Below are 27,996 nucleotides of genomic sequence, written 5' to 3'. Positions count from 1 at the left end.
TCTTTGGAGGTCTCTTTTTTGGGTTTTCCTTTTAGCTGCCTCATTCTCTTCCTGGGATTCTGTGTTCACCAAAACGGGGTGCAAAGAGTTGAGCTGCAGAAGACAGGCCAGGGTCTTCTAGAAGATGGGGTTGAAAAATTCCGTTGGCTTCAAAGAGTTGGCCGTGCAAGAAACTGCAAGAGGAAAAACAAAACAAGTCTTCTGAGCAAAATCAACATAGTTATTACAAGCTTCACTTGATAAAACTTTTGTCTAAACTTGCACCAATATCTGTGCAGTTCTTTCAATGAAACTGAATCGCAGAGCACTCGTTCACTTCAGTAATCACATTTTCCCCATGAAAAATTAGAGCAGTTCATCACGATGCATGTATTTGACCAAAAGCACTGAACTTGCATTGTGTTAAGCCAGAAGCAGAGCCCGGCACCATACATTTTGTGCTTCAAGGTAAACAAGATAACAGGGCTAAACACTTAATGAAAATAATATGAATTAGCCTTGCATCAACACAGAGCACCAGATAGCTGCCTCTTATAACAACAGTGGGCTCCCAAACAGAGGTCCATGGCTGCACACAGATCTACAGAACTAGGAAGGGTATGCAATGAAAAGCATTATGCATTTATCTTCCATGCAAGACATTCATCAGAATAAAGGGTGTAACTATTCTAATAGGCAAAAAAAATGTGAAGAAAGATCTGCTTAAATTATAATTCTGTTTTTGCTGCCATTGAATATATCTAAATCATAACATGAATGAGTGCTGTGACTCTTATTACAGCTGTCATTTTTATAAGGAAAAGATCATCCCAAGTGATAACCAGCCTGCTTATAAATAACTGTTCAAGACAAGCAGTTGCTGATAAGCAGATTGCTCTGAAGCACCTACTAGACTAATTTTTAAAAGCAAAGTATCTATGAAGTGAGATTAACAAAAACACTGCACATTATGAAAGCTGGAGAGCAGAAGCATTAGTGGGCGCTTTTACTTCCATACCTAAGTGTGCAGAAAAGTGGAGGGTCTGTGGGTTTTTAAGATACCTACTACAGCTGTGCAGGGAGGAGGGTAATTTTTTCAATATGTTCCTCTCTTCCACATCTCCCACCATTTCTGTAAGTGCACAACAACTGGATACAGGCCAGATGTATCGAAATACAAATTGGGGGGGGGGGGGGGTGACAAATACAGTCTTTATTTATTTCAGTGAATTGAAAGATTACTACCCAAAATAATCAGCTGCTGACGATCCTGGAAGTCTTTCAGGGACGTGTTAATCTCATGACTATGTCAATTAAACTAATTCACTCCTTAGCCACAAACTGACCTCTTGCAAGCTTTTCAAAGAGAATGGGAGAATACTCATGATCACAATGCAAGCACACACATCTGGAGACAAAACCATACTGAATAGCCCAGCGAAACTACTGAAAAGAAGGGACATTATTCTGTCAACCTAGCATACTCAGAATAAAACATACTAAGAAACTAATTGATTACCTTATCTGTCTGTCTTTTCCTCTTTTTAAATCATAGAATATAAGCATAATTTTAGTGTGCTGCCCTAGGTGAGCAAGAATACATCAGCAAGCAAAACTGCAAAGCTCTCCCAAGTCACCCCACTTAAGATCTCCTCTTGATGTTTCATCTCTGCTCAATGTTAGTAGCTTTGTGACTCCTCTTTTTAAAAAGAGGTTTTCACTGAAAGTGGGATGCTTTCTCTAGGTGTTGGCTATCTCAGTCAGCCCTGTTTGTTATCTTGACAAAAAAAGCACAAAGAAGCTGAAATGCTCATTTACAGAACAAGAATCTCCCCCTACAGTCACGTGTAACCAAAACTTTTCCCATCCTTTCTCCTAAAGCAACAATCTTCGAATTGTGAATCTCATCCAACCCTGTTTCATCTATTACAGCAAAATCTGGAATAACTTGACCAACTCGTAATTACAGGAACAACCAAACTATCAAAGGTACCCTGCAGTATCTTAAAACCAACAGCAAATCATCAGTATTTCTACCTTTAAATGGTCCTTGGATACAATCTCAAAAACCAGAAGTGTGACAGAATATCTGTGCGCAGCTGGTTTCACTGATTCTGTATCATGCGCACACACCTTTCAGACAAGCAGCTGTTTTCTCTGACCATAAACTTTGCAAATTTAATCTGGACATTGAGGCAAACAGTTTATGCTTTATCAGGCCTGGAATTCTGGTGTTCGGGATGATTCTCAAGGAGATGATAAAATTCAAATCTTAGAAAGAATCAATTCCTCATGTAAGCTCCAGCATTAGAATTAAATACTTAACAGGTTTTGTGGAGACCAGACATGGCCAGTGATATTCATGATGGGAAAGCAAGTGGAAATTGGCTACAGAAATTACGTATGACACCAGGTTCCAGTCTGTTTATTCAAACAGGTCTACTTTATTTCCAAACTTCAACAAATGTTTCCCTCAGCAAACCCTCAGCCCTCTTACTGGCTCAGGGAAGGTCTCTGGTATTCTACCTTCTGAAAGCTACATTTTTTTTCCAATCCCTTTGCTAACTTCCTCTCTTAAATCTCTAGGGGGAAAAAAGTAATCTCTGTTTTACCTCTTCAACTTCAGTTCTGCTCCTGCTTTGGTCACAAGCTTTATTATTAAACTCCAGAAAATCTGCTATACAAAATAAAGTGTTATGTTTGTCCTTTGGTGTAACTAGAAAACCAGTGGTGTAGGCTATAGTAACTTCATATTGTTCTCTGTCTCCACTGTTAAAGTATGTCAGCAGGTTTTGTATCTGGATTACTCAGAAGACCTAGGAAGTGATGGACAATAAAAGTCCTTGGGATTTTCTATGTACCATAGTAACAAACAGGAGCTGCTGCAAAACCAATCTCTCAAACAATAAATGTATGCCTTGTTCTACGTAACATCACTTGCTACCCAGCCACTGAAAACATTAGTTGTTTTCAAGTCTCTTTTAAATGAATATTTCGTTCTGAAACAAAATTATGTAAGTTAATTACATACACTAGCTATCTGAAGAACTAAACCAGAAAGCCTTCCCACAAACATCAGCAGCACTAGAATTACAAGCTCATGTTCTCAAGTTTTGCATTTGGCATCAACCTCCAAACAGGCTTCTAATAGATTGGGTTACTTGGCTTTGCTACTGGCAGAGCTGGACTTGCACAGAAGTTTGGCCCATAATTTTTAAGCAGATGAACCTTAGGATTCATCCAAACTAAATCATAAAATAGAAGCAGTGAATCTCTGCAAGTCACTGCCAGGCTCCTGCTGCCACTCGGAGCCTGGACATGACTGCCACGGATTAGACAATCTCTACAAGAGACAACATCCCTCCCAACACGAGCGCTCTAGCACACCGCACATGCTGGTATACAAATGCTGGTATGCAGCACTTCAAAACAGCTTAAATGGAAGCAGAGCTCTCACTTGGACACCACAGTGCTCAGTTACACACAGAGCAGTTCTATGGGCTATGTTATGCAAGGGGAATCACAGCGCCAGAGCTGCCCTTCTCCACTTCGACATCTCCTACCAGTCACTTGCAAGCTTCCCCCTGTTGACCTCACTGGAAGGTAGATGACCACTTACATCTAGGGAAGTGAAGAAACATCTAGGGAAGCGAAGATACAGAAAGACCAAGTAGCTTTAGCCAGGCAAGTTGGTGCTGCAGCTGGGTTAAGAGGAGCAGTCTCGTTTTCAGCAGCGTGCATGGGGGCTCAAGACAACAAATTATCTCATGTTACTCAGTTACCTCCACTTTTGGCCAATAATTACCCTGCCTGCCCGATGGTAAGGCCAAACTCAGATGCAGACAGGAAGCAAGGAAGACAGCACCAGGATGGCTGTAATTAATCTGGCTACTACTGCCTGCTGCGAGTATGTCAGAGCAGTTCCCTATCAGAAAGGCAATGAGAAAGTGATGGCTCACAAGTACTCTGATCTTTTACAAACCTCTCTCCAGCTGTGACGATCACCTAATCGCTCTCCACAAGAAAAATAATCAGAAGCTTACCCTTTCATTTCAAATGGGAGCTAAGAGTCTCCTTTCCATTTCTAGTCTCCTCCAAACAGGAGAGGGCTTGCCTCGCAGACTGCGCTACCCGGCCCAAGCATCTGTCAAGGTCAGAAGCGAACACCGAACTAGTTCAACTAGGCTTTTACCACAAAGCATCAGTAACTGCCTCAATTGGGACATCCATATAAACAGCAATAGAAAGGATAAAGATAGTCTTGCAAAAGTGGAATATCCCTGGGCCACAAGAGTCTGACAATAGTCTTGTGCCAGTCAATAGAGCCTATTTACTCTCCTTTCATGAATTTCACAATTTAAACTTTCATAATAAAATCACATTGAAGTGGTGAAAGAAGATCTTTTTTTAAAGCTCACTATAGTCATCTGTCCCTCAAATGCAGGAAATCTCCTGGCTAGAAAGAAACTATCTTGATTGCAATCTCAAGAAAAGAAGCATTGCCTGGCATAGTTGGTTGAAACATCCAAATCACAGAAATCACCTCTTCTCTCTGACACAGCACTACTGCAACTTGACAAACTCACTGAAACGCTTGGTCTCAAGAAGAACAAAACATAAAAGTTCAAGCTGCTTAAGACTAGCCTAACAATTCTTCAACAGATTAAGAATTCAAAAATTTAGTGTCTTGGCTTAAAGTTTAGCTAGCGCAATTCCATTCCTCCCTGCCCATTATCCAAACTGCTTCTAATATACAAAACACTTATTATTCTAAATTGCTGCTTTAAGTTACCGGAGCTGTTTTGCAGAGCCACCCTCAAAACCTAACAGCACAGATTAACAGACTTAGTTACTTACTTAGTTAATTACATCAATGCTGAAGCATTTCTTAACACCTTAAAGCAAGTCAAAATACAGTTAACCAAGGATAATTTTGTACCAAAATATTATAGTGAAATTTACTGGGACTAGTCACCTTCAAAACACACCAAAAACATTCCAACCAGAATTTATGGTAATCTGTTTTGTTTTGTTTGTTTGTTTGTTTTGGAGGGGGCAATTAACCCTGATCATTAGTAATCTGCAATTAGAAGTTCTTCATACTATACGTGACTATTTCTGCAAGACAGAAAGCGCAGTACTGACTCCAGCTGCATTAATACCCGCTAAGTACTCTGGTTTCTGGATCTCCTTCCGCATGCCACACATGCACAGAAGATTTAGTTTATCCACACTTAGTGTAATCACATGTCTAGACATCTGAAGAACTTATTATCACCAACTTTACACCATGAATGTATTAGCCATGTTAAGCTGAATAACTTTCCTCCAAATCCAAATTATAAGTGTTTGCAAGCCAATTTGGATTAACCTGGCCTTCTGATCCTGCTACTGTCACTGCAACATTTCTGAAACAGCAAAATATCTTGAAATTCAAACGAGCAATCCAGCAAGAATTAATTTTTATCGTTTACATTTTCCCCAGGGCCAAGTATGACATTGAGACATTAATAATAAAAAAAAAAAGCAGAGAAGCAGACACACTGTGTTCAAACTGGTTGCTAAAAGTAGGGAAAAAGGCCACAAGATACATAAGCAAATATTCCTTAGATTATATTAGTGTTTAAAAAGCCCCCTAAAACCAGTAGTTCTCAAACACTGAGACACACCAATATCACAAGTCAGTCAAGGAAAAAAGCTTAAACTAATGGGCTTTCCTAAGCTTATATTACTCTAGAGTACCACAGCCAGGGCTGCTGCTGGAAGGAGGCTGGAACAAAAAGAGAACCCAGGAGATGGAGGAGGTGGCAGAGACCCAGAGGACTAGCGGGAAGTTTGGTTAGCAGTAACGGTTAGTTGGTTAGTTACCACTCAGCACAGCACAGAGACAAAACCTGTGTCTAGCCTCAGGTTAAGGATGATGCCTTCCATCAGGAATAAAGAAAAGTGATTTCCACTGCAACGCTCCCAAAGGCAGAGGCCACAATGCAGAGCACGCTGCTGTTTTATGTTCCCAGCAGAGCACGTGTGGCGTCTCCGCAGCGAGGAGTGGCAGCTGTGGTTAGCAGCTTGCTCTCCTACTCACAAGGCTTTAATCCTCTTTTTACCACATATAACTTCAGCTTCGCTGCAGCTTAGCCAGCTGCCCCTGTGCGGAGCCAGCAGTGCCTGACGCAGCAGAGGAGAACTTGACATGCTGACCCCAGTCAGCTTCGGGAACTGGGTGCCAACAAGTCGGCTCAAGTAATACTGTTCTCCTAGCTGCAACCCACAATTAACCTGCCAGGAGGTACCTGCTGCTTACACGTCACTTTGTTTCCCACCTTTGAAACACACTTTACAGCCAAGCAATTTTTTAAAAAATAACTGAACTGCACAGAAAGTAGTCCCTAGTGTTTGTGTAACTACGTAATGAAAGAACAAGACCTGCTTTAGATTACACCACAGAGCACAGCACCTCAAGGTGAAATACCACATTTTGAAGGTGGAGTTTTCTTTGGTACAGCTCTACAGTCTGGCCATTGCTGCAGCAGCATCAGCAAGGTCACCAATTTCTAATGTGATTCAGACAGCTTAGAGATACAGCTAAATGAGAGTATCAAAAAGCCAGGTGTATTTTGGTAGGAGCTTGGGGCAGATTTATGAAGGGTAATATCTGAGCCCTGGTGTGGAGCTTTGGCCAGGACCTCCAGACACCTCAGTTCCTCACTCAGCCTTTCCATAAGCCTTGGCAAGGATCCAACTCTCAGCGAGCTGTTTTTCTTGTGTTTCAGTTTTCACAGGTAGACGAGAGAAAAATGGTGATCCTTGCACCTTTTCTGAAGGACACCTTCAACCCTTCAGATAGATGCTAGGTGGGTGCCCTGCAGGATTTACACAGTTCCTCAAGCAATTAGACACCCAACTGTAGTGGAGTCGGAAGCCAGAGCTGCTCACAAACGCTGGAAAGGACATTGGGCACCCAATACCTTTGCAAATCTGGCTGTGAGGAAGGGGCTTTCTATAAAGCCTGATTATAACATTTTTATCTAATATGTAGTGACTGTCCAGCAATATTTCCAACCATTTTCAAGCACAACTATTAAATCAAGTTTTAAACACTAAATGTAAAATGATACAGTCTAAAAAAACTTTATTTGACAGGCTCCAGCAGAGCAAAACGGTTTGTATAATCACTTGTGTGGGTGACAGAGACAGATAGAGCAGAGATTTGCCAATTTGACTAAGACAGTTGAACCCTAAAGAGTGAGCCTGCCCAGGAGATTAGCAAAAAGCACTTTAATCCCAGTCACATTCTTCTTCTCTCCCTGCAAAGCAGACCTCCTGGGCCAACCCACCTTCAGCAACAAAAGGCAGCCCCAGGATGAAGGGAATATTCCATCTGTAGGAGAGCACCTTTCGGTACTGAAACACAGCCCGATTCATATGACCACAGACACATGGAAACAATTATTAAGTACTTAATGAAGAAATCTTTAATTTGCTCCTAATGGAACAAGTTCACCCTAAGTAAGCAAGGAGTCTTTGGGGAGAGTTATACAAAGTAACACACAGCACCACAAATAAGGTTCACTTCTGCACCATCAAGTCTGTGCTTTGGGTCACCCAGCTCATTTCCGCAAAACAGAAGTTACATAGTAGAACTGAGGCATAACAGAAGATAATGCTTGTTAATGCTAAATTTGAGACCTTCATGTTTCTGTGACATTATCTGGCAAGCGATTTCAGAGTGCTAAAAATGAAGAAAAACATAAGAGAATTTTCTGCTCTGTGGAAAATGGATTTTCACATTACAGCATGAGTGTAATTTGTAATAGCATAAAAATTTACCTCAGTCTATTTCATTCTATCAAAGAATTATGATTAACAAATCAAAACACCCTCTTTTCAAGAGTAAGAGCTTTTAATTACATACATAACAATATGGAACTATTAAGATATTGTTTAAAGTCAGTTTAACACTGTCTTACAGTGAATTTTTTTTGTCAAATTACAGACCTAAATCAGAATTGACCCATCATTACCACAACATCACATTTACTGTAAATACAGCTTTGAGAGGCTCCAAACTATTCATAGCATTTTGAAAATGAAAGCAATCATTGAATTCTGCCAGAAAGTCAGAGAGAACAAGGACGTCAACAGAAAGAGAGCTATTTTGATACAATTTTCACAATTCTGAGGACTTGGATAGAGTGAAAAAATCAGTATTGGAAACAAAAAGCCATGGGACTACTTCATCTGGGAAGGCATCATTAAGTAGAGACTAGGTGACACTGTTTTCGGCAAAGACAGTGTTATAGCGTGATCCTATTTGATCAGAACTCTGGAAAAAGAATCCAAACAGAACGCAATAAAGAAAAAAAGAAAAAAAAAAAAAAAAAAGACAATCTTTTGCTCAATGAATGGGTGGGCAAATTAACAATATTCTTCTTTGTAGATAAAGAATCAGTATCAAGACAACTTTTGAAATGAGACTAGTACTTACTGAAAACATGAGAAAAACAAGCAATTTATTTCACTGCATGTATTCAATTCCTAGGGGAGGCTGTAAAACAAAATCTTTTCACTCTCCATGTATACAGCTACAAATGATCTTGTATATAAATGTAACAAACAGCATATGAGTGGATAACACGTTTGCTCAGCTGTTTTCTTAAAAAAAAAATTTTTTCAGCTGTTCCTGACAAGATTCATTTGGATATAGAGTATTTATCTTCCCTTTGTAGTTACAGAAATTCAGTTTGTTTCTAAATAGACACACTAAATACATAAATAGTCACTGATACTTAAAATACACATGCAGTTTTTCCAGATTAACTCCAACTATTTGGTCTCTCTGACAATGAGCAGCAGTAAGAATCAAGTGTGAAAGTAATATTTCTGTTTTCCAATATAGCTGTGTCAGGTTGAGAAGCAGATTGTCACTACTAACTCATATCACAAACCAAACCATCACCAGAGGGTAGCAGTGCTCATCTCCTGAACTGATGACCACCCAGATGGGAAATACACATTTTCTTTTATCTATCCAGTGTGGGGTCTGATTGTTACCTTTCCAGTTCAAACTACTGGTTTCCCAATAAAACCACTCTCTGAAACAGCATCATTGTAAGCATGTTTGAAAAACATCCCTAAGACATAACCCAGGCAGCTCGCCAACAAGTCCAAGGCCTGATGTTACAATTTTGTAATGCATACAAGAGAGCTGAGGGACTATCACTGCTTTTCATTGTAATTCTATTGTGATTAAAACTTTGGCTTTGAAAATTCAGTCCAGGCTAAAAGTTGGCAGGCAAAAAAACATGTCCGCAGCAAGAACAGCTTGTTAAATCTAAACAACAGACAGGCCAGAGAAGAGAGTGGGTGTGGATGGGTGGTTAGCGTTGGTGGCAAGATGGGGTAGTACACGGATGGAGATTTGCCAACTGAAAAGCTGAAGAAACTCCCAAGATGCAAGGGCAACATCTAAAAACAACACTTCTGTACTTTTTGACCACATAACAATCTGTGTATGCTGGACCAAAATTATCTGTCAAATAGTTTCTTCAATAAGCAAAAAAAACAACAAAAGGGGTCCTGTCCTGGCTCAAGTTACAGAACTGTCTGCAACAGGAGACAGCAAGACAGATGTTTATGTGGGCTCCTGGTACCTTCCTGGGACAGTCCTGAAGGGGAAGATGGTCAGCAAGGCAGTAATGCTGGACTTTAAGGTTTTATTTTTTATGAAGTATCTTGAAGTTATTTACAGATTTAAAGCAAACTGGATGTGATGCCAGAGCTTATTGGACAAGGGGTTCTGATCTCAAACTCTCTCCTTCAGAGCTTGTTTGAAGTTCTGTTTTTTCAAGCTTTTCTTGGCACAGATGGTTTTTCAGTAGGAGGCTGAGGAAAGACTGCTATCATCATGCTTGTCTTTCCCTGCTTGCACACATGCCAGGAGAGGACTGAGTAACACTGGAGAACAAAGTACAATTTATGACAAAAATCACCCAGAAATCAACCCAAGCAGAATTGCTGAAGTGGATGAACTCAGATAGAGGAAATTTTTTCAATGTCCATCTACTGTCCCAGGAAAAGGGACTTGTTTTTCTGTGGGAACAAGTATTTTTGAGCATGTCCAATGGAGTGGCTTTGCAGGTTTCATTCTCACCTGTGTCGCCTTCCACAGGCTCACTTGATCTGGGTAATCAAGTTATTGATGTAGGAGATGCTCAGCCTAGAACTCTAACACCCACAAATCTGTGCCCTCCCCTAACTCCGTTCAAATTACAGAAATGCTCTCAAGTAGCAATGTTACAGTAACTCAATCAGGACATCTTTTTGGAGAAAGAGAAGATAAGAACTGAAACTTGCAACACAGGATGGGTGGGGACAGTTTTTTCTTCCTATCACTGGTCTCATTAAAATCTCATTCATTCTACTTCCCAGCTTAAACCTGAAGTCTTATTACATTTCTCTAAACAATTCCACGCTATAACAAAGCGCCAGACTCCCCTGCCATGATTGATAGACTCTGCTTCCAATTATTAAGGAGAAGACACATAATTACATACAGCTGAATTAGGCCGATTAAATCCTTGTTAGTGTCTGTCAATTGACACTAATAATAAGATACTGTGACATTAATGTAAATTAATTTAAATGCATAGAGTTTAATTAAGGCCTAATAAAATTACAGGGACAAAAAGTTTTGCACGGTCTAACCAAAGGGAGTTTCCCCACAAAACTACTCTCTAAACACAAGCTCAATTTTGCCTAATCAGTTCTGCAACAATGGCTCTTGCACCACCTATTTATGTACTCCTATTTACAGTCTCACTGTCAGGACTTTCCATCAGCTCAAAACTCAGAAACAAAAGCAAATGCTGCAGTCTTGTGTGGGTAATGCATTCATCCATTCCAAACAAGCATGGGTAGGTAAAGAATAATGTCTTACTGAAGTTCCTCTACAATGTTCAGTAAACAATTATTGATTAAACACCACAATTCAAAACCAGGAAACCCAAATGACCTTTTTTTAAAAGCACTCATCAAGATCAAAACATTATATTCCCTGATGTAACAGCATTCATATTCTCCCTTCTCAATTATTCCCATATAGACTTTCCAGCTAGAAGGCTTTTTTTTCAAAAAAAAAAAAAAAAAAAAAAGGTAATCCACTATATTCACAATGCTCTGAGAAAGTTGCGAATGATACATAATCAGGCATTAATCTCAGTATGCTGATACAGCAAGATACCAGCTTCATTCTCCTCACTGAATTCCCTACTGACTAGATCCAAACTTTTCCAAAGATACTCATGTTCGTGCACAGCTGTAGTCATCTTTTTCATGCAACTCACAAGCATGTGAAAACTGAAAACCTAACCACAAGTTAAATGTATTAGGTGTTTGGTATGTATGCAAGCCATTTCAGCCTGTCTAAGCCCATACACACATGCAGTCTCAAGGAGATCTGGGAACGGACCTCAGATGTCCTGTTACCACCATGCTTTCCCTTTTTTCCTCTTCATGCTCTCTGTGATGATGAGTTCAACTGCTCTCTGTGTGTGTATGTGTACGTACGTGTTATTTCCAACTCTGATGTAGATGCTTTCACTGTTTCTAGGGAAGCTGTGCTTAGGCACGCATTTTCCAAGACAGAGTTAATTATGACAAGAAAGGTACAAGAGCAGTGCCATAGCAGACCTAAGCTTTACCAGTAAGCATGCTTATGTTTTGCTATGTTAAAAAGTAGGATCTAGGATCTCACAGGGCAATTCACTGTTCCCAAAAGCAGTCAGCTTTTCCCACACTACTATTTCCTCACATGCTCCCTGCCAAATTAAATCAGTTTGAGTATCTCATTACAGGCAAAAAAAAAAAAAAAAAAAAACATTGCAGATTTTGTTTCATGGTCTCTAGACCAGCTGAGCCTGCTGCTCTGATCTGGTTTACTAGCCAATTCGTGAGCTACTCTGCTCAGCCACCTCTCTAAGGAGACCCTACTGTGCTTCAGCAATTTCAGAGAACATTGAAGGACACACAAAATCCTCACCAAATCCTCACCCCAAAAGATAGCAAAAAAATCTGAAAAAGTCTATCTCCCAAACATTCATGTTTCCTAAAGAGTTAGCTTCTCTTTCCCCTAGCTGACAAGGAAAAATTTGAGAAACAGAAGTGCTAGAAAGGGTTACAGTGCATTCTCCTGGAAAATACATTAAAATTCAACACTATATTAAAATTATCCAAAAAAATTAAGCCCTTCTCTGTTCAACCATGTGCCTCAAACTCTCAGCCCACCTCCCCATGCTAGTAACAGATTGATGTTAGACAACCTTTTTTGAACAAGTCTACCAGTTTTTCTGAATATATTTTAATCTTGGTTTATGTTTTGTTCTCTGGCAACACAGCTATTTAAGTCAGCCATCTAAGCCAGAGCTCACAGTAATTTTTCTTGTTTCTGTTCCACTGCAATCCTTCAAAGCATCATAAAGGCAAATTTAATAAGCACCTCAATTCATATTGCTTTCTATTTATAACACTGCAAACACCTGCTGCTGAGATCTAAGCAGATATCTTTCTTACTTAGAGATTAATTCAGATTAATCTTAATCATTTCATATTTTACAGCAATTTCAAGAAACATGCCTCCAAACCTTTCTGCAATTTCATTTAAGATCCTACTTTTCAGCTCTTAAAAACGCTACTCATTTTGTTTCACCGTACATTCACTTTACAAAACTGAAGTGAACCAGCTACACTTGGTATTGTCTTCTGTAGGATTCAGCTGAACCCTACCTTTAAGGCAACTGTAGGCACTCAACAATCCAATCGTGTCAAGCTGTACCCAGAACCTAAAATAGTGTTAGGTAAAGTCAGCATTAAGGCCTAGGCACAGTCTGGGAACCATCTGTGTGCAGAGGAGAGGTGCTTAAAGGTGCCTATCCTTTAAACTGGTAAAGGGGCCAGAAGTCATGGGGTTTTGCTCACGTGCTGTTTGACCTTCCTCAAAGCATGGATTTATTAGTTTTTAATCTTGTCACTAAAGTGCCTCTGAACACCAAATGACAGCCAGGGCTCCAAAGCTACCTTAAGTCTGATCTTGCAAAGGAGCTAAGGCATTAGCTCTTTAGGAGACACAAGTGAATCCATCTTCTAAAGCTTACACAGTATTTACAGATGCACTCCAAAATTCAGGGCTGTAGACATACTGGTATCCAGAATATTAACATCAACTGCTCTTTCTCTTGTTTCATTTACCAAGACCACAGACAGGAAGTCTAATCCAGGGAAAAAAACGTTAGGCAGAGCAAGTAGATGAGCAAGACAATGAAGCCAAGAGAGCAAAAGTAGGATACTTTTGCATCTGAGTCTGAGTAAAGAGGAGAAAAGAAACAGAAGGAAAAGAGAAAATAAAGCACAGAAGGAGAAGCTGTACAGAAATAAAATAAAACCTAGATGGAAGAGTCAATCCAGTGGAGAAGATGGACATCAATTATCATTCTTGTCTCTGGACTTTGTTACTCTTAGTGGCTGATAAGCAAGGCTTGTATTTCTCATCCATCTCCTATCTACATATTCAGGTTTGCTACACCACACTCCACTACAACCTGCCAAGGGATCTTACAGAAAACTTCACAGGGCATGCTGAGGAGAGTTTAATCTTAACAGTGACCCTTAAGGGCTTAAACTCCAACTCCAGAGGATTGTTGTGCTATTTGCATCTCTGCAGGGCTTTGAACATACAAGATTTTATGCACTGACTGAAAACAAGTACCTTTCAACAAAAAATACGTTGTTGCTGTTTTTAATTATCTCAATCCTAACTCCAGGAGAAAAGCACACTTATAAATGCCTGAAGTTTTCAAAACTCTTTTGTTGAAAAAGTATGCAAATGAAATGGCTCAGGAAACATGAGACACATCTTTGTAAAGGAGGATTCAGCATCAACACTCTCCTTTTCTTACTTACATATGAACAAAAACTCCATATATCTATTATCTTGGAAAAGCAGATTTTTATTTTTTTTTCCCCAACATAAAAGGGGTAAGAATATAGATTTCCAGGATTTCCTTGGTCATTATAATGAACGTACCTCAAAAAATAAAGCTGACACATTAACATTGTAGGTCATGCTTAAAAAGGAGAGTCCGTACATCTCTTCTGCCTCTTGCTGCAACTTTTAAATTACTATCCCGAAGCTTCTGTATCCTTCATGTGTTCTCATAGTCTTCCATACCTACTCTTTATCATTTAGGGATGTTCCAAACTTTTGCAACAGCTATGTTCAATAAATCAGCTACAAGCAGACATGCTGCCCATATTCCACAATTCCAAACTGATAGCTAATAGTGAATTTTAGGCTTTCAAGCAAATAAGGTAACTTAAAATGGCAAACGTTCCTTTGTCTACCCATCTATAAATTATAAGTGACAGTAGCAGATTATTACTCATCCACTCAGAGTGTTTGTTTGGCCCTGAGAGAACTGGCTTTATTCCAAGAGCTGGCAAACACCGGTTAATATACATGTAAATGTTTTACTTCTCTCAGAGTAGGCAATTTCACAAAATGAAATACCAAATTAAAGACGACCCTCGTTTTCCTGTTGATGCCGGTCTCAGACACAGAGCTACTGAAAGCCCTTGCAGTCTTTCTCACACAGAAGTCAATAGGGAAAAGTCACCCTTTCTCTTAAGGGTGAGACAATTTCACTGAAAGCTTTTTATAGAAATATTAAAAGTTCTCCTGGAGTTAAGTGAATGAACACTGGTTTATGTGAGGTTCCTGTACTGACTTGATAGATCAAAATGTACTGAAGTGGTTTTGCAAACACCACTTCAAACAGGCTGCTCCTCAATACAAGAGCTACAGAGCCAGAAGTGAATTCAGAGACCCCAATTTTTATTTTAAGAGTACTTTAAAAATACACTTTACAGTTCCTAAGAGAGAAAAGAGACTAAATAAAGAAAAATGTAACATATGTACACTCTTTTTGAGCATCGGGTTGCCAAACCCAAGAAAACCAGCAAGCTCATTATGGGTATTTGGAAGCAAGGTGCAGACAATATGCTTCATCTCTAGCAGAACTCCCAGAACCATCAATTTTCTACAAGGAGCCAGAGACATCAGGAGATTCTCCTATAACACAGATCTACCAACCGCTGTTGAATCCTCTGTCTAACAGAGGAGGGATTTTCTGCAAGAATTAACCTACTGCAGAAGCGAGAACTACAGACACATTTTTGAGAAGGGGAAGAGGGGAAAAGGAAAGCCTTTACCTACTTCCCCTTCCCTATTCTCACACAGTCCTCTACATATGGTACATTCTCATCTTCCTAGACAGCACACTGGAGAGTTTCAAACAACTAGAGATGCTAGTTACACGCCAATTCACAAACTTCTATACTAAAGTGCCACAATATTAATATATTTCAGAACAGCAAACTTACCATAAAATACAAAATAAGCTAGAAAGCATCAGCCAAGTTCTTGATGGAGCTCAAGAGTCAAAAGTGTAAACACTAGGAAGAAAAAAAATAAAAACACACAAGTAGGGCACCTGCAATCTAAATCCATCTCCTTCTAGGGGAGGGGAGATGGACACATACTGATGGGATTTAACAACTACCAACAGAATACCTTTTCAAAAGATACAGGACTACGTACATGTGGGAAGAACTGAAGAGAAAAGGAAGTAAAAAGAGTTCAGTTTCAATATGACAGCTTGTCCCAGTTGCTACTACAGTATTCCACAGGTTTCAGCAAGATCTCTCTGGACACAAGCACCGACTTACATGGAACAGTCTGCAGACCTGAGCTTTATGGAGACATGTACAGCAAAGACCACTGGCATAGGCTAAAATAGCATAAGTTAAAATAGAAAATATCAGGCTTGGCTTCCTCATATTTTCTATTTTAACAGGAAAATATAATGCAGACTCTACTACTACTTAAATTAACTAAAGCTGCTTTTGAAATTGTTTTAGTACTTAAAAAAAAAAAGAGGGGATTTTGAGAAGTAACTACAGAAAATTATAGAGATCATTACTGTTGGAGCAAGCACACTGTCCAGTGCTTGACAACACACTGCTTTGAACCTTGGACTTAACACTGCACTTCTCAGGGTTGCTTTCACACAAAACACTCTCCCTCACCTTCTATACTACTGCTTAGATGACACATTTAGAAGATGTCACAAGGAAACCTGCTGAACAAAAGGATGACAACACAACAAGACACTGTCAGGTCCAAAACAAAAGAGGATTTTTATATTTACTGTGGAGCATCACTTTTCAATGGTCAACTTTGTATGCAGCTGCAATGAATACACATGCTTGCCTTAACTGTTAGAGAGAGCACCTCTCTAAAATGAGAGCATGCTATTACTAGATAAAGTACCAGCTAGATATCACTGATTACCACACCAGACAGAGATTTTAACCGAACTGGAGAGCACACAGCTAATCAGATTTCTTAACAGACTTCTCTCACTTTCAGTAAGGGTGATGCATACTGCATAAAGGATTTAGAAAGATATTTTTCCCAAATAGTGTGTACCGTTCTACTACAGCATTCTGTTATCATCTCAGCTTATGTTTATATACTGGATGGTAAGTCTGGAACATGAACAGTTATAAAGAGGCTAATCATTAAATTCAAGCTGTGCCAGGACAGCAAAGCTAACCTCTTGAATAAATTTTGAGCTTAGATAAAGGTAATATTTATTTTCCTAAAGAGGTTTCATTACCTATCTCTAGAATCACAAAGAAATTGTGATTTCTTTTGAGAGTATGAAGTTAAGAGTTAACCCAAATATCCTAGTTCATTTCTACCCAAACAGAAACAAATGTATTTGAAATGCAGGGAATACGACAGACCTCTCTTCCTTTCATTGTTCTCTCCCCTCCGAGAGAAACTGTACTTCACAGGACTTCAAACCTCAAGGGAAAAAAAAAAAGAAAGAAAAAAAAAACTCATCTTTATTCTACAAGCCTTTCTTCCAGCACTGAAAATCCAATGTGTATTTTCTCCCAACTAGCTTTATCTCTGTTCTTAACACTTTCCTAGAAAGAAGGTTTTTTAGCACATAAGTGGACATCTCTAATTTGATGAAGGGATAGAGTTTGAAGCTTACTCAGTTAAGAGAGATGACAAACAGTTGCATGTGCTATATCTACCATCAAAGCTTTCTGACGTATTTTCTCCTTTCCCACTCTGATTTTCCTGTTTTCCTTTTAAAAAAATATTTACATCAGAACTGATTAGCTGGCTGTTATAAGCTATACCATTAAACACACGAGTTCCTTCTTTACCTCCTGCAACTATAACAATTATAACATCCTTAAAGGGAAAGTGATCTCAGTATCTAATTTCACACAGGTACTGTGAAGTCCTGCCTGAACCATGACAGGTCAGTGAAAAATGGAGTATCTTACGGACTTCCCTAACTTTCTGAACCTACCATTTTGACCTACTTACATCTCTGGGAACATGAAGCTTACTTAGATAAGGTCTAAGCAAAAGTGAGGAAAACTACAGAGACTAGCATCAGTCAGTAAAGGGGGGAGAGGGGGGACAGAAACAACTGCTTGTCTTTTAGGACAAATAAAACAATTTCTTACTCCCTCCTTTTGAAAGCCTTACCTCCTTTAAAGTTAAGCAAAGTTTCCCCAAAGCAGCCATCACTAATTGCATTCATTTTGCATTTTTATGTAAACAAATTTTGGAATATGTAAGTAAAAAAAAAGAATATTAAATCATAGGATATATACTTTCCAGAACCTTTGTCTTTGGAGAAAAAGAATGAAAAATAACTGAACATGCAAGAGAAATACAGCTAAACAAGAATATGGAACCTGAAAGGCTTTTTGCTGAGGTCCCTAGTGTCTTAAGAATTTATTAAAAGATAACGTTAGAGCATCTGAATTTCAGAGAATTACTTCAGAGATGGCTCCTGCTCCTATTTCAGCAGTTTCTGCTGGAATATTTTACTCTGGCTGTCAGCCAAATCTTTGCTATGCTGATGCCAAATAAACGATGCCTAGTTTCAATGACAGATGCTTTTGTGTTGACCCATAATTGATATGTTCATATTCAGGGCTCCCTAGAATCTGCAACAGCAAAGCTTTAGTCACATTACTGACAGCAGAATTCAAAGGGAGCAGCATACAGCTGATGCTGCTGCACCGCAGGTACCACAAGCCTAGAGAGACACCACCACTAACAGCCAGGCTGCTCAAAACAGTGGAGACCACAAAGTTTCCAGGGCAATGGAAAATAAGGACAGATGCCCCAATAGTGAAAGTTAACTGGTCTAGTCAGAAACCAGCTTGGTCACAGAAAAAGGAAACCTTAAGGCTTTCAACACAAGTTTCACATGCCCTTCCTGCAGAGCTCATAACTGGGTAGGAGATGGAAGTCATAGAAACACCACAGCACTGAAGGAGCAGACGTGCCCATAATCATCTTCTCTCTTTGACTCCTTGGTTTCCTAGGCAGGAAACAAATTATCAACCTTTAAAAACGTATTTGGGAAAGGCATGCTCCAAAGGAAACACCATATTTCCCTTCCTTGCATTTTCACTCTCCTGCCAATAACTTGAAATAAAATTTCAGGAACAGTATTTATTTTGAGAAACAATTATAACCTTTTTCTACTTTTCTAAAGATCTGCAGTATTTATTGTAATTCCTATAGAAAATGCATACAACCACAGAAGACATTATGATCTATTTAACTTTTAATAATGCATCATCGTATCCGTCACTCAGTGAATGAAAACATTCACAGAATTAAAATGTTCAGAGAAAAATTCATACTCAATCATTTCACAAAAAAAGAAGAAAACACCAACAACTAATATCATAGTTTTCTGTCATTTATCCAGCTAGTATATGTGGTTCAGCAAGCATGCAGTGTGAAATATCTTGCTGCAAGGCCTCTTTTTTAATTACAATTAGGTTAAGCTTTAAAATATTTTTCAATTTCCTTATATGGGGATTATTAAAGACATTTTAAGTTTATTAATAAACAAGAATCACTACCTGAAAATCTTTTCAACCCTTGGGAAGCATATTCTGTTGACTGCTTCCTAAACTGTGTTTCTGAACACTAAACACAGTTCTGACCGCTTCTGTAGTCTAATAATCACTGCTTGCAGAGCCTTACCTAGCTCTCAGATGCTGTCTGGGCTTCTTAGCTTCCCTAGCCTGGGCAAGATTTGATCCTCCAGTGTCACTTCTTTCCTTATAAGAAAGGATCAGAAAATATTGACATTAATTCCTCAGACTCTGCACATTCCAGCTCTTCCCCTTAATTCTTCCTCTCCTGTTCTCTTGTGCAGGAGAAGACATTTTTTCATACTAAATTTCTCCTTCAGGACTGGCCAGAACAGGGTAGAAAGAGAAAGTCATGTAGGGAATGTGAGTTTATCACCACTGCCCACTTTTCTCCAGCACACCAAATTTTCATTTAATTCAACAACATAGAATATGTAAAATATGCAGGATCATGTGCATGTAAAAGCACAGAGCGTTTAAAAAGGGCAAGGAAGGGTATTCAGTAGAAAAGCTTCAGGTGCCAGTGGATTCTTTTCACTGCTGTAAGAGAGACCCTGCATAACCCATCTTTGTCAAGAAAACACATATGGATAGTAAAAATTTAAGCATCAAGTGCCCAGGCACTGGAGTTAAAGTCACAAAGCACAGCTGAGACTGACCTCCCACAGGCAACCGGGCATTTCAGGCACCTATTCAGTACATGCAAAAGTGGCATGAGCAAATATCTGAGCTAGCTGTACACAGGCTGAATGACCCAAGCCAGCAATGGGGCGCATCTGGACGGTAAACCACAGGCAGGCCCGAGCTTCTCCCTCACATCCACAACAGCACAGATGCAAACTAGCTCCAGTTCAAAAGCTGCAGTTGAAAGTGGTGCTGCGCCTAAACTAAAAAGGCCAGTCTCTCAGTGCCGCATTTTAAACTGAGTGCAGCACTGAAAGAAAGCTAGAAGGCTTGCAGACAAAGTTCAATGCCTATGTAATCATTCGAGCATGTGGGCAGAGGCGTAGGTCAGTCTGTGAGGCATTGCACAGATACACCCTAGCTGTGTTAGAAGGGGCATAATTAGCCCAGGAGAAGCTCAGTGTTAATACACACCGACCATGATACCAACATGAGTTTCTGCTTGTTACTGAATCTGTCAGGAAGACATATTCCTACTGTTTTCTTTGGACTTTTGCCCAACTCCTCTTGCTCCCCCTTAAGCACACACTAGATTTCTTAACTTTCTTTACTATTAAATTTATTTTTAAATAATCTATCATGTTATTAAGAGAGGCAAGGACTTGAAAAGTCAAACAGATTCTCACTCCTACTTCTGCTGTTGGTGTTTGTGTTTTGTTCAGTTTGGACACAGAGTAGAAAGATCTTGCCTCTGGATTCTCCCACTCTGGAAGGCCGTGCTGTGGGTATAAAATATGGATAACAGTAAAATGGTTACATGCAAATTTTTCCCTCACTTTTCCTCCAATTTATAATGTCATTTAAAAATGCAAAAACGTGTTTGTTAGAGCTAGATTATTTTACAGTAAGTTAACATGCCAAATAAATTAGTAACAGAAAGCAAGCTGCCAAGCAAGCTAGCAAGAACTTTTTGAAATGTAAGAGGCTGTTAAAAGCAGTTTAGGCAATCGAATTGGAGGGCAAATCTTATCTTTACAGACACTGTTCTCTATCCTGTTATATGTTTCTCTTACCACTGGGGGAAAGACTTAAACAATGAAGGAAAACTGGCTATAGGCTTGGTCTGCAGGCTGAAGTAATCCCAATTCAGCAGCAATAACCAGCATCCAGGCTTTTTTTTTTTTTTTTTTTGATTAATGGTATCAGACTCAAATATTTAGGCAAGTAGAAGTTTATGCGCACTTCTTCCTCTACAACAAAGCCCTTCAGCACAAATAACTCCAAGCCTCTCAGCTTCCTAACACGTTTGATAGGTTACACAACTATAATTACAAGCCATGCCTTCAGATAATGGCAACTCGGTAAACAGGAGTTTTTCTGATGCAGGAAAATAATGATGCAATGCAGCACTGTCAGCTAAACCCCTCAAGTCATTTAAGAGAGACGTTTATCCTTCACTTTCTGTGCTAAATTGTCCTACGATTTAACAGTAAGCTCTCTTACTCCAAAGTAGCCTGCACTGTGACAGCAGGTGAACTGGTTTCTAAGCAGAGTTTAGTTTGCAAAAACAGACAAGCAATTCTGCAGGTGAAGTGTACCTGCACGTTTTGGGGAGTGTACCTGCAGGATCAGAGCCATATATGATCCTGGCACCACTTGAAAACCTGACCAGTAGACTAGCAGCACCAAGTCTGGCAGTCAGTATTGCCAGGGGCTGGTGTACAATAGTAAGTATTTAACTAGCAGGCCAAGTCTTCTGAACACCAGAACAAGCAAGTCTTGTGATAGTCTCCTTTTTCACTCAGTAAGGTCCAATGAAAGGGTCTGGGATCTTCAAACTTAGATGTATGGTGAAAGCTATGTACCCGAGCAACGTTTCAAGGTGCGCTTTTATAATTAAAAGCTGTACCCTGCAGATTAATCTGAACATTTTCTTGTCTTTGTCACCCTTTTACCTGGGTGTCAAATCAAGCACAAGATCTTTCATAATGCAAAGACACTACATACAGACGTTACTGTCATTTAACTACTGTTAGTCAGCCATGCTAGCAAATAAGCTATAAGATGCAAAGAATTCAAGTGAGCTTTAATAGTGAGTTTATATAGCACATCTCCTCTTCAAGCCTGGTGGTGAACTCTTGGTCCAAACTTCAAACAAATTGACAAATGGTGAAAAACTAATCACACCAACTTCTAAAGATAAAGCAGTCTGAGAACAAGATGGTTTTGTCTTAATGGATATATACTGGAGATCTAATACATCCAAAGCATGATTACCCATACTTCTAGTATGTACAAACCCCCAAATTAAGATAAGCTAAACTCAAGCTTTTTATTCTCGTCAATATTAGGCTCAAAGAGCCTTACTAAAGAGCCTTAGCAAAGAGCCTATCTGAATGCAGCTAGTACCTACAGCATTAAAGGCCCCCTGCAAAAATAATTGCTTTGCTTTTTTTTTCCCCCTCAAGTTTAACAAAGTAGAGTCACAGCTCTTTGACCCTAGTGTATATTTGCACTCTTAACAGATTTTTTGAGAACTGCCTATGGCCAAAAATCACAGCCAGCAAGTGTTTGTAAATGAAAATGCTTAGGTAGTAAACAGTCCCAGGCAAAATGGATTGGGTTTGCAAGTGCAGAGTCCTGCACCTAGGGAAAAATAACCCTAGGCACCAGTACAAGCTGGGGGCTGACCTGCTGGAAAGCAGCTCTGCAGAGAAAGACCTGGGAGTGCTGGTGGATGACAGGTAGACCATGAGCCAGCAACGTGCCCTCGTGGCCAAGAAGGCCAATGGTCTCCTGGGGTGCTTTAGGAAGATTGTTGCCAGCAGCTCGAGGGAGGTGGTCCTGCCCCTCTCCTCAGCCCTGCTGAGGCCTCATCTCGAGCACTGTGTCCAGTTCTGGGCTCCCCAGGACAAGACACACATGGTTTAGGCAGAAGCAGCTTTTGCACTGACGCTGCTCTATTTTCCACATTTTTTGTGAAATACAGAGACAATTTCTGAGCAAAGCCTTTGGGGAAAGAGCTTTACTCAAAATCACTCCTCTGTCTAGCACAATAAGAGCAGAGAATGCAAATTAATTTCAGTAAAAGCAGCTGGCAATCAATAAGAAAGGGCTGGTCTCCGAAACTGAAAGTAGCTCCTCTGAGGATAAGAGTTAAAAGGGGAAAATATAAGAAGATGAAAGTAAAGGAAGTACAAATGTAAACAATGTGGTTGGGAGGGTACAAAAGGAGAAAAAGTCTAATGGCACAACTTAAAAACTAGGAAAAGAGACAAAGAACAGCTAGGGGTAAAAAGGAAAAAAAAAACACTACACAATTAGAATGCAAATAAAAGGATCATTAGAAGAAGTCTTGCAAAAGAGATGTGCAATCCACACAGAAAATAAAATAAAGATGGTGAAAGGGAGCAGGTAAGAGGCTAGGTGGCACAAAGGTTTAATGCACCAGGCACAAGTTCACAGTCTAGCCTGACTAATAGATGCTGATGAGTCTGATAACGAGTTTCAGCATTCCTTCTATTGCACATCTGGCCAAATGACAAAATCCTCATAGGTTTGTTTTTTAGCCTTCTGCCATAATCTAGAAAGTCAATACCCACCTGAACGGGCCAGAACTGACTCACTCCATATTTATTCAGACTCTTTCTCTAAGGTCCTCTCACCTCAGGAAGTCCACAAGCACCTGTAATAGACTGTGAGAAAAGCCCAGCATTATCGTTATCACCTGTTTAAAGAAAAAAAAGTAAAAATAAAATAAAATAATTCCTCAAGACTGACACTTTCACTAAGTATCCCTCCTGTTGCATCCAATTATTATAAGCCAATTAGACAAGGAATGCACCAGGTCACAGAAGCCACTTTTCCTTGCATGTATTACAGTTACTCCTTGATACAAAGCAAAAAAAAATACAAGTATTTGGCACTGTTGGCAGCCTCTGCTCAGGAGAAACCCAAGAATGAAGCAACCCACGTACTGCAGGTGAGTGGCACAAATCACTTACCCTTTGTCTGCCATCTACATAGCTGATTCTGGTTTTCAGTCTTACAAATGTCCACCAAGGCTACCTGGTTATCATGGAATTAAGGTCACTATTTTGCAAATGCATTTAGCATTACATATTTGGAAAGAGGAAGGTAATCACTTACTTTGTTCAAAACTTTTCAGCCCCAAAGAATCTCAGCAGCAAACTACACGCAGTAAGTAACTCCTTTGATGCCCAGAATGTAGCCACCATCTTTAATGCAATAGCTGCTTAAATAGCATACAATAATTATGTAAGGTGGAAAGCCATCTTTTGTACACATATGAAATTGAAGAGTTCAGAGTATTTACTCAGATTAGGTTTTGACCAAAATACTGATGGATTAGACAGAGACCTCTGTCAATTATGCATAGTATACTTTAAGAACATTAATACAAAAAAATTTAACTGGGGCATGCTCTATTCTTGGAAAGGTTCTCCAGGATTTCTAAAGAAAAAGTGGTCAGAAACTTCTAGTCACAGTGACATCTAAAAACACGTAACTCACATTTTTAAAAGATGAAAAAGTGACAGAGAGCAACTGAAAACAGTATACAACAAATCAGATGAAGTAAGATGGAGAAGGAAAAGAAAAAATACTGAGAGTAAATCAGTGGTAGAGCAAGAGACAACAAAGAGAATATCATCACACATTCTCATCCTCTCAAGATATAGGTGTATATATAAACATCTGATCTCTGGCTGTTTGCCACAACCAGTATACAGAGCTTGCTTCCTCTATTGCCCACAACATTTATTTTAGGGTTTGACTTAATAGGTAAAAATCTCAAAAAGGAGGTGGGATGAAGGACAGAGTAGCCTGTATGGTTGCAGAAGTTTACATCCTCTATCTCATGTCCTACCACTACTGCTAATACAATTACAGCATTGTAACAGCACACCCCCCTAAGGCAAGTAGTTAAGACCTTTATATACCGAAAGAGATGCCCTTCTACATTACCACAGCTTGTTAGCCACAACAGGATTAAGAGCTCAGCAAATCCTCACTGAGCCCACATCTGTCATCACAACTCTTCCCCATATGGGCAGATAGGAAGGTAACTTCCCAGCTTTACTGGACAATTAATGGAAAGGTGACGTGGTAAAAATAATGATGATGATGGAGCAACACCAAATGCCACAATCACAGAAACTCCTCAGAATTTCTTACCTGGTGAAAATAATGCCACACAGTTAAAGAACTTGCGGTCTTAAAGAGCAGTCCTGCTGGCCCTGTACAGCAATCAATCTCAGGAGATCTCAAGAGCCCAGAGAAGACAACAGCCAGGATCTCTCTGTCTGACACTTCTCCAAGCATGACAGCACTACCAGCATTAGCCAAATGTCAAAAAAAGAGAAGTCATATTTGTATGCAATGCAAATTGCTATTGGATATTATGGATACATCTTGCAGTGCAGTATGCAAAGATAAGGAGGGAGACAGAGAGATCATTTAGTTCTGGAGCACATGGACAAAAGAATTTGAGCGAAGAAATGCCAGATGCATTCTCAGGGACCTCAGATTTCTTTGGGAATAGCTGGGACACAGCTCTAACAATACAACCAAACCAAACCAATTCAGTGGAGAGATCTGGGCAAATGTAAGAATGAAAAGGCCCTCTAGATCAGACAAATCATTTTTATGGTTAAACATACCTCAAAGACCATTCTGCAAACTTGTGCTTAGTTTTTCCAAACTGACACCACTGCAAAAGATCAGTATCTCCCTCCCCGAGTATACGAGTATAGTCCCACGAAAGCACTGCTACCTACTGAACCAGGGTAGGTCTCTGTGACTCTCCATGGAGAAACTCTTCCCTTTTCAGCTTAACAGCATGTGGAGCCCTTCTGCCCAAGCCCTACTATCTGTCAGTCTTTGAAGAAATAGGCAATGGAGAAAGCTGATGGAGTAGGAAAGTTTAAAACAAAAGTGAACATGGAAACTGCATTATATTGTACATTATGTATCATATCCAAATTAATTATTGCATGTTCTATCTACCCTCCCATGAGCCAGCTCACATCACCTAATCAGCATGTATATCTTATCAATATGCAAAAGCATTTCACTAGCTATTTAACATACAAAAAACAATGATAGATTTTAAAAAGCAGGCTATTTTGTTAGCAGACTGATACAGCAGTCAGCAATGGGGAAATAATCAGTCTACTGTCTCAGGTGTTACTCTGCACACCTCCAAACAAGCAGCAACATGCTAGCGGTCACCTAGCAAAGTGTGATTCAGGGTAAACAATTCTGAGCAATCACCACCCCATCCTGCACTCTGGGATGGCCTCAAAGCTCTGGTGGCATTTAAAGACAGAAGGAGATGGGGGTATGCAGCCACTGTTAAATATCCTATGTCTGAAACAAATCAGTCCCATCAGTCCATGAACATTGATCTGGCACCGAAACAGTGCTCTATCTGCTAAGGATTCCCCAGAAACAGGGCTTCCACCACCCACGCCGGTAGCCTCTGTAGAGACGCCCAGCTCCGCAACAGCTCATCTCTCTCTATTTCCACCTGGGCTGGCCACACTCTTTCTGCAGCCCCTTTACACTTCCTACAAGCCAAGAGGAAAATTACTACCAAGACTGCTGTAATAACCAACAGCTCATTTACCTGACAGAGGTGAATGACATCTCTAACAACTCCAAAGTTTGAGAACAGTCTAAAATCCGCTTTATTCTTTTTTTTTAGTCTAAGAAATCGATATATTATAAATAAGTCACTAAAAGTTGCCACTCAAAGGCACTTAGGAGAGAAGTAGTAAGTTTTTAAAAGCGTATTAATGAGAAATAAACTCATTTCACTTTTTTTTAATACAGCATCACAGAATTCCTCCTAAATTTTTATTTCATTGAATTGAGAAATTTTTTAGCAAAACTACAGGTAACTGACAATTGAGTTCTCAAAACTGAAAGAAAACATGAGAACACCGAAAGCTCCCAGTCCCGTAGGGTATCACACTCACCTAAAGAAAGCTCATAGAAATTTAGGGAGGTTCAGGAAATCTCAGCAAAATGGGAACATTTATTTTCTGTGCTCCCTTGTAAGAAGGTTTAAACCATAACCAGTTAGAAACATAATAAAAACTAAGTCTTTTTTTTTTAAAGGTAACCAACAACGAAGCTGTACATTAAACTCAGTACAGCACACTTTAGGGATAAATCAAGAATAAATTAATGCAGCACGTTAGGAAATAAACAAAGCCACATTTTTATTATTATTATCACATTCAGAATGGATTGTCTTTTTTCTCCCAGATCACCTTTTAATGCTTTCTTCAGATTTTTTTTAATACACTGCTTAAACACCCAGCTCAATTTCTTTCCCAAACACAACTAACTGCACCAGAGAATGAAGAACTGAAATTAACATAAATAAATAAATAGATAAGAAAGACAAATACTTGAAGTTGCAACTATTTTAAAGATATTTTTCCCTAATTAATCTCTTAGCAGTATTTCCCAAAGGCTGCGGTTCAAACTCAACAGGAGCGGGCCGAAGGCGCTCTGTTTCCCCGGCAGGAGCCAGCCGGCCCTCCGCAGCCCGCGCCTCGGCCCTCCTCCGCCGGTGCGGAGGCAGCGCCGAGCGCGCAGACCCAGCGCTGCCCCGCCGCGAAGCGCCGCGGAAGGGCTGCGCCGGCCGCGCGCTCCGCGGAGCTTCCGCGCAGGGCGAGCCGCGGCCCGCGCCGCCCCTGAGGGGCAGGGGCCGGCGACCGTTAGCCCGCCGCGGACCGTTACGCCGCGCGGCAGCCGTCAGCCCGCCGCGGGCCGCCGCGCGCGCCCCACCGTTGACAGCCGGTTCGCCGCCGCCGCCGCCGCGCGCGCTGCGGCCCCCGCGCGCCTGTTTTTAAAACTTTCGGATTTTAACGGCGCCGACCGGCCGAGGGGCCCGCGGCCGCCGCCCCGGCCCGGCCCCTCCGCGCCCGGCGCTTCGCCTCCGAGCCGCGGGACGGAGCGCGGCGGCTCCGCGCCGGCAAAGTCGGCAGGAAGTTGGCCCGCCCGGGAGCCGAGCCGAGCCCGCCGCCCCCCGCGGCGGCCAACGGCTCCTCGCGGGGCAGCGCGGCGCCGCCGCCCCCGGGACGGCGGGTCCGGGCCGCCGCGCGTCCTTACCCGGAGTTGTGCTCCCCCGCGGGAAGGGGCGGGCGGCGGCTGGGCGAGGGGAAGGGTCCGAGCTCCGCGGCCGCCTGCAACTTCCCGGAGCCGGGCGCCGCCGCACGCGGGGCTGCAGGCGGGCGGGCTGCCTTCCCTCGCCGCGCGGCGCAGAGGACGTGGCAGCACCCGCCGCTCCCTCCCTCCCCAGCCGCGCCGCGCCAG

At 40.7% G+C, this 27,996-nt stretch overlaps 1 long non-coding RNA gene across 4 annotated transcripts; it reads right to left on the bottom strand.

Moving 5' to 3' along the window:
- Nucleotides 1-39: 39 nt before the first annotated feature.
- On the bottom strand, nt 40-27,996 carry LOC134141591 (uncharacterized). Of its 4 annotated transcripts, none has more exons than XR_009958658.1 (5): nt 27,793-27,996; nt 23,250-23,342; nt 20,334-20,426; nt 19,133-19,209; nt 40-173 (listed from the first exon to the last, which is right to left on the bottom strand). It is a non-coding gene; the product is annotated as an uncharacterized LOC134141591 (long non-coding RNA). The 4 variants fall into 4 exon arrangements; XR_009958664.1 differs by having other exon boundaries at nt 20,340-20,426; XR_009958663.1 differs by lacking the exon at nt 20,334-20,426.

This window comes from Rhea pennata, chromosome 1 (assembly GCF_028389875.1).
Source record: "Rhea pennata isolate bPtePen1 chromosome 1, bPtePen1.pri, whole genome shotgun sequence".
In the NCBI taxonomy this organism is placed as follows: Eukaryota; Metazoa; Chordata; class Aves; order Rheiformes; family Rheidae; genus Rhea; species Rhea pennata.
This window is presented reverse-complemented; position numbering and strand designations above follow the sequence as displayed.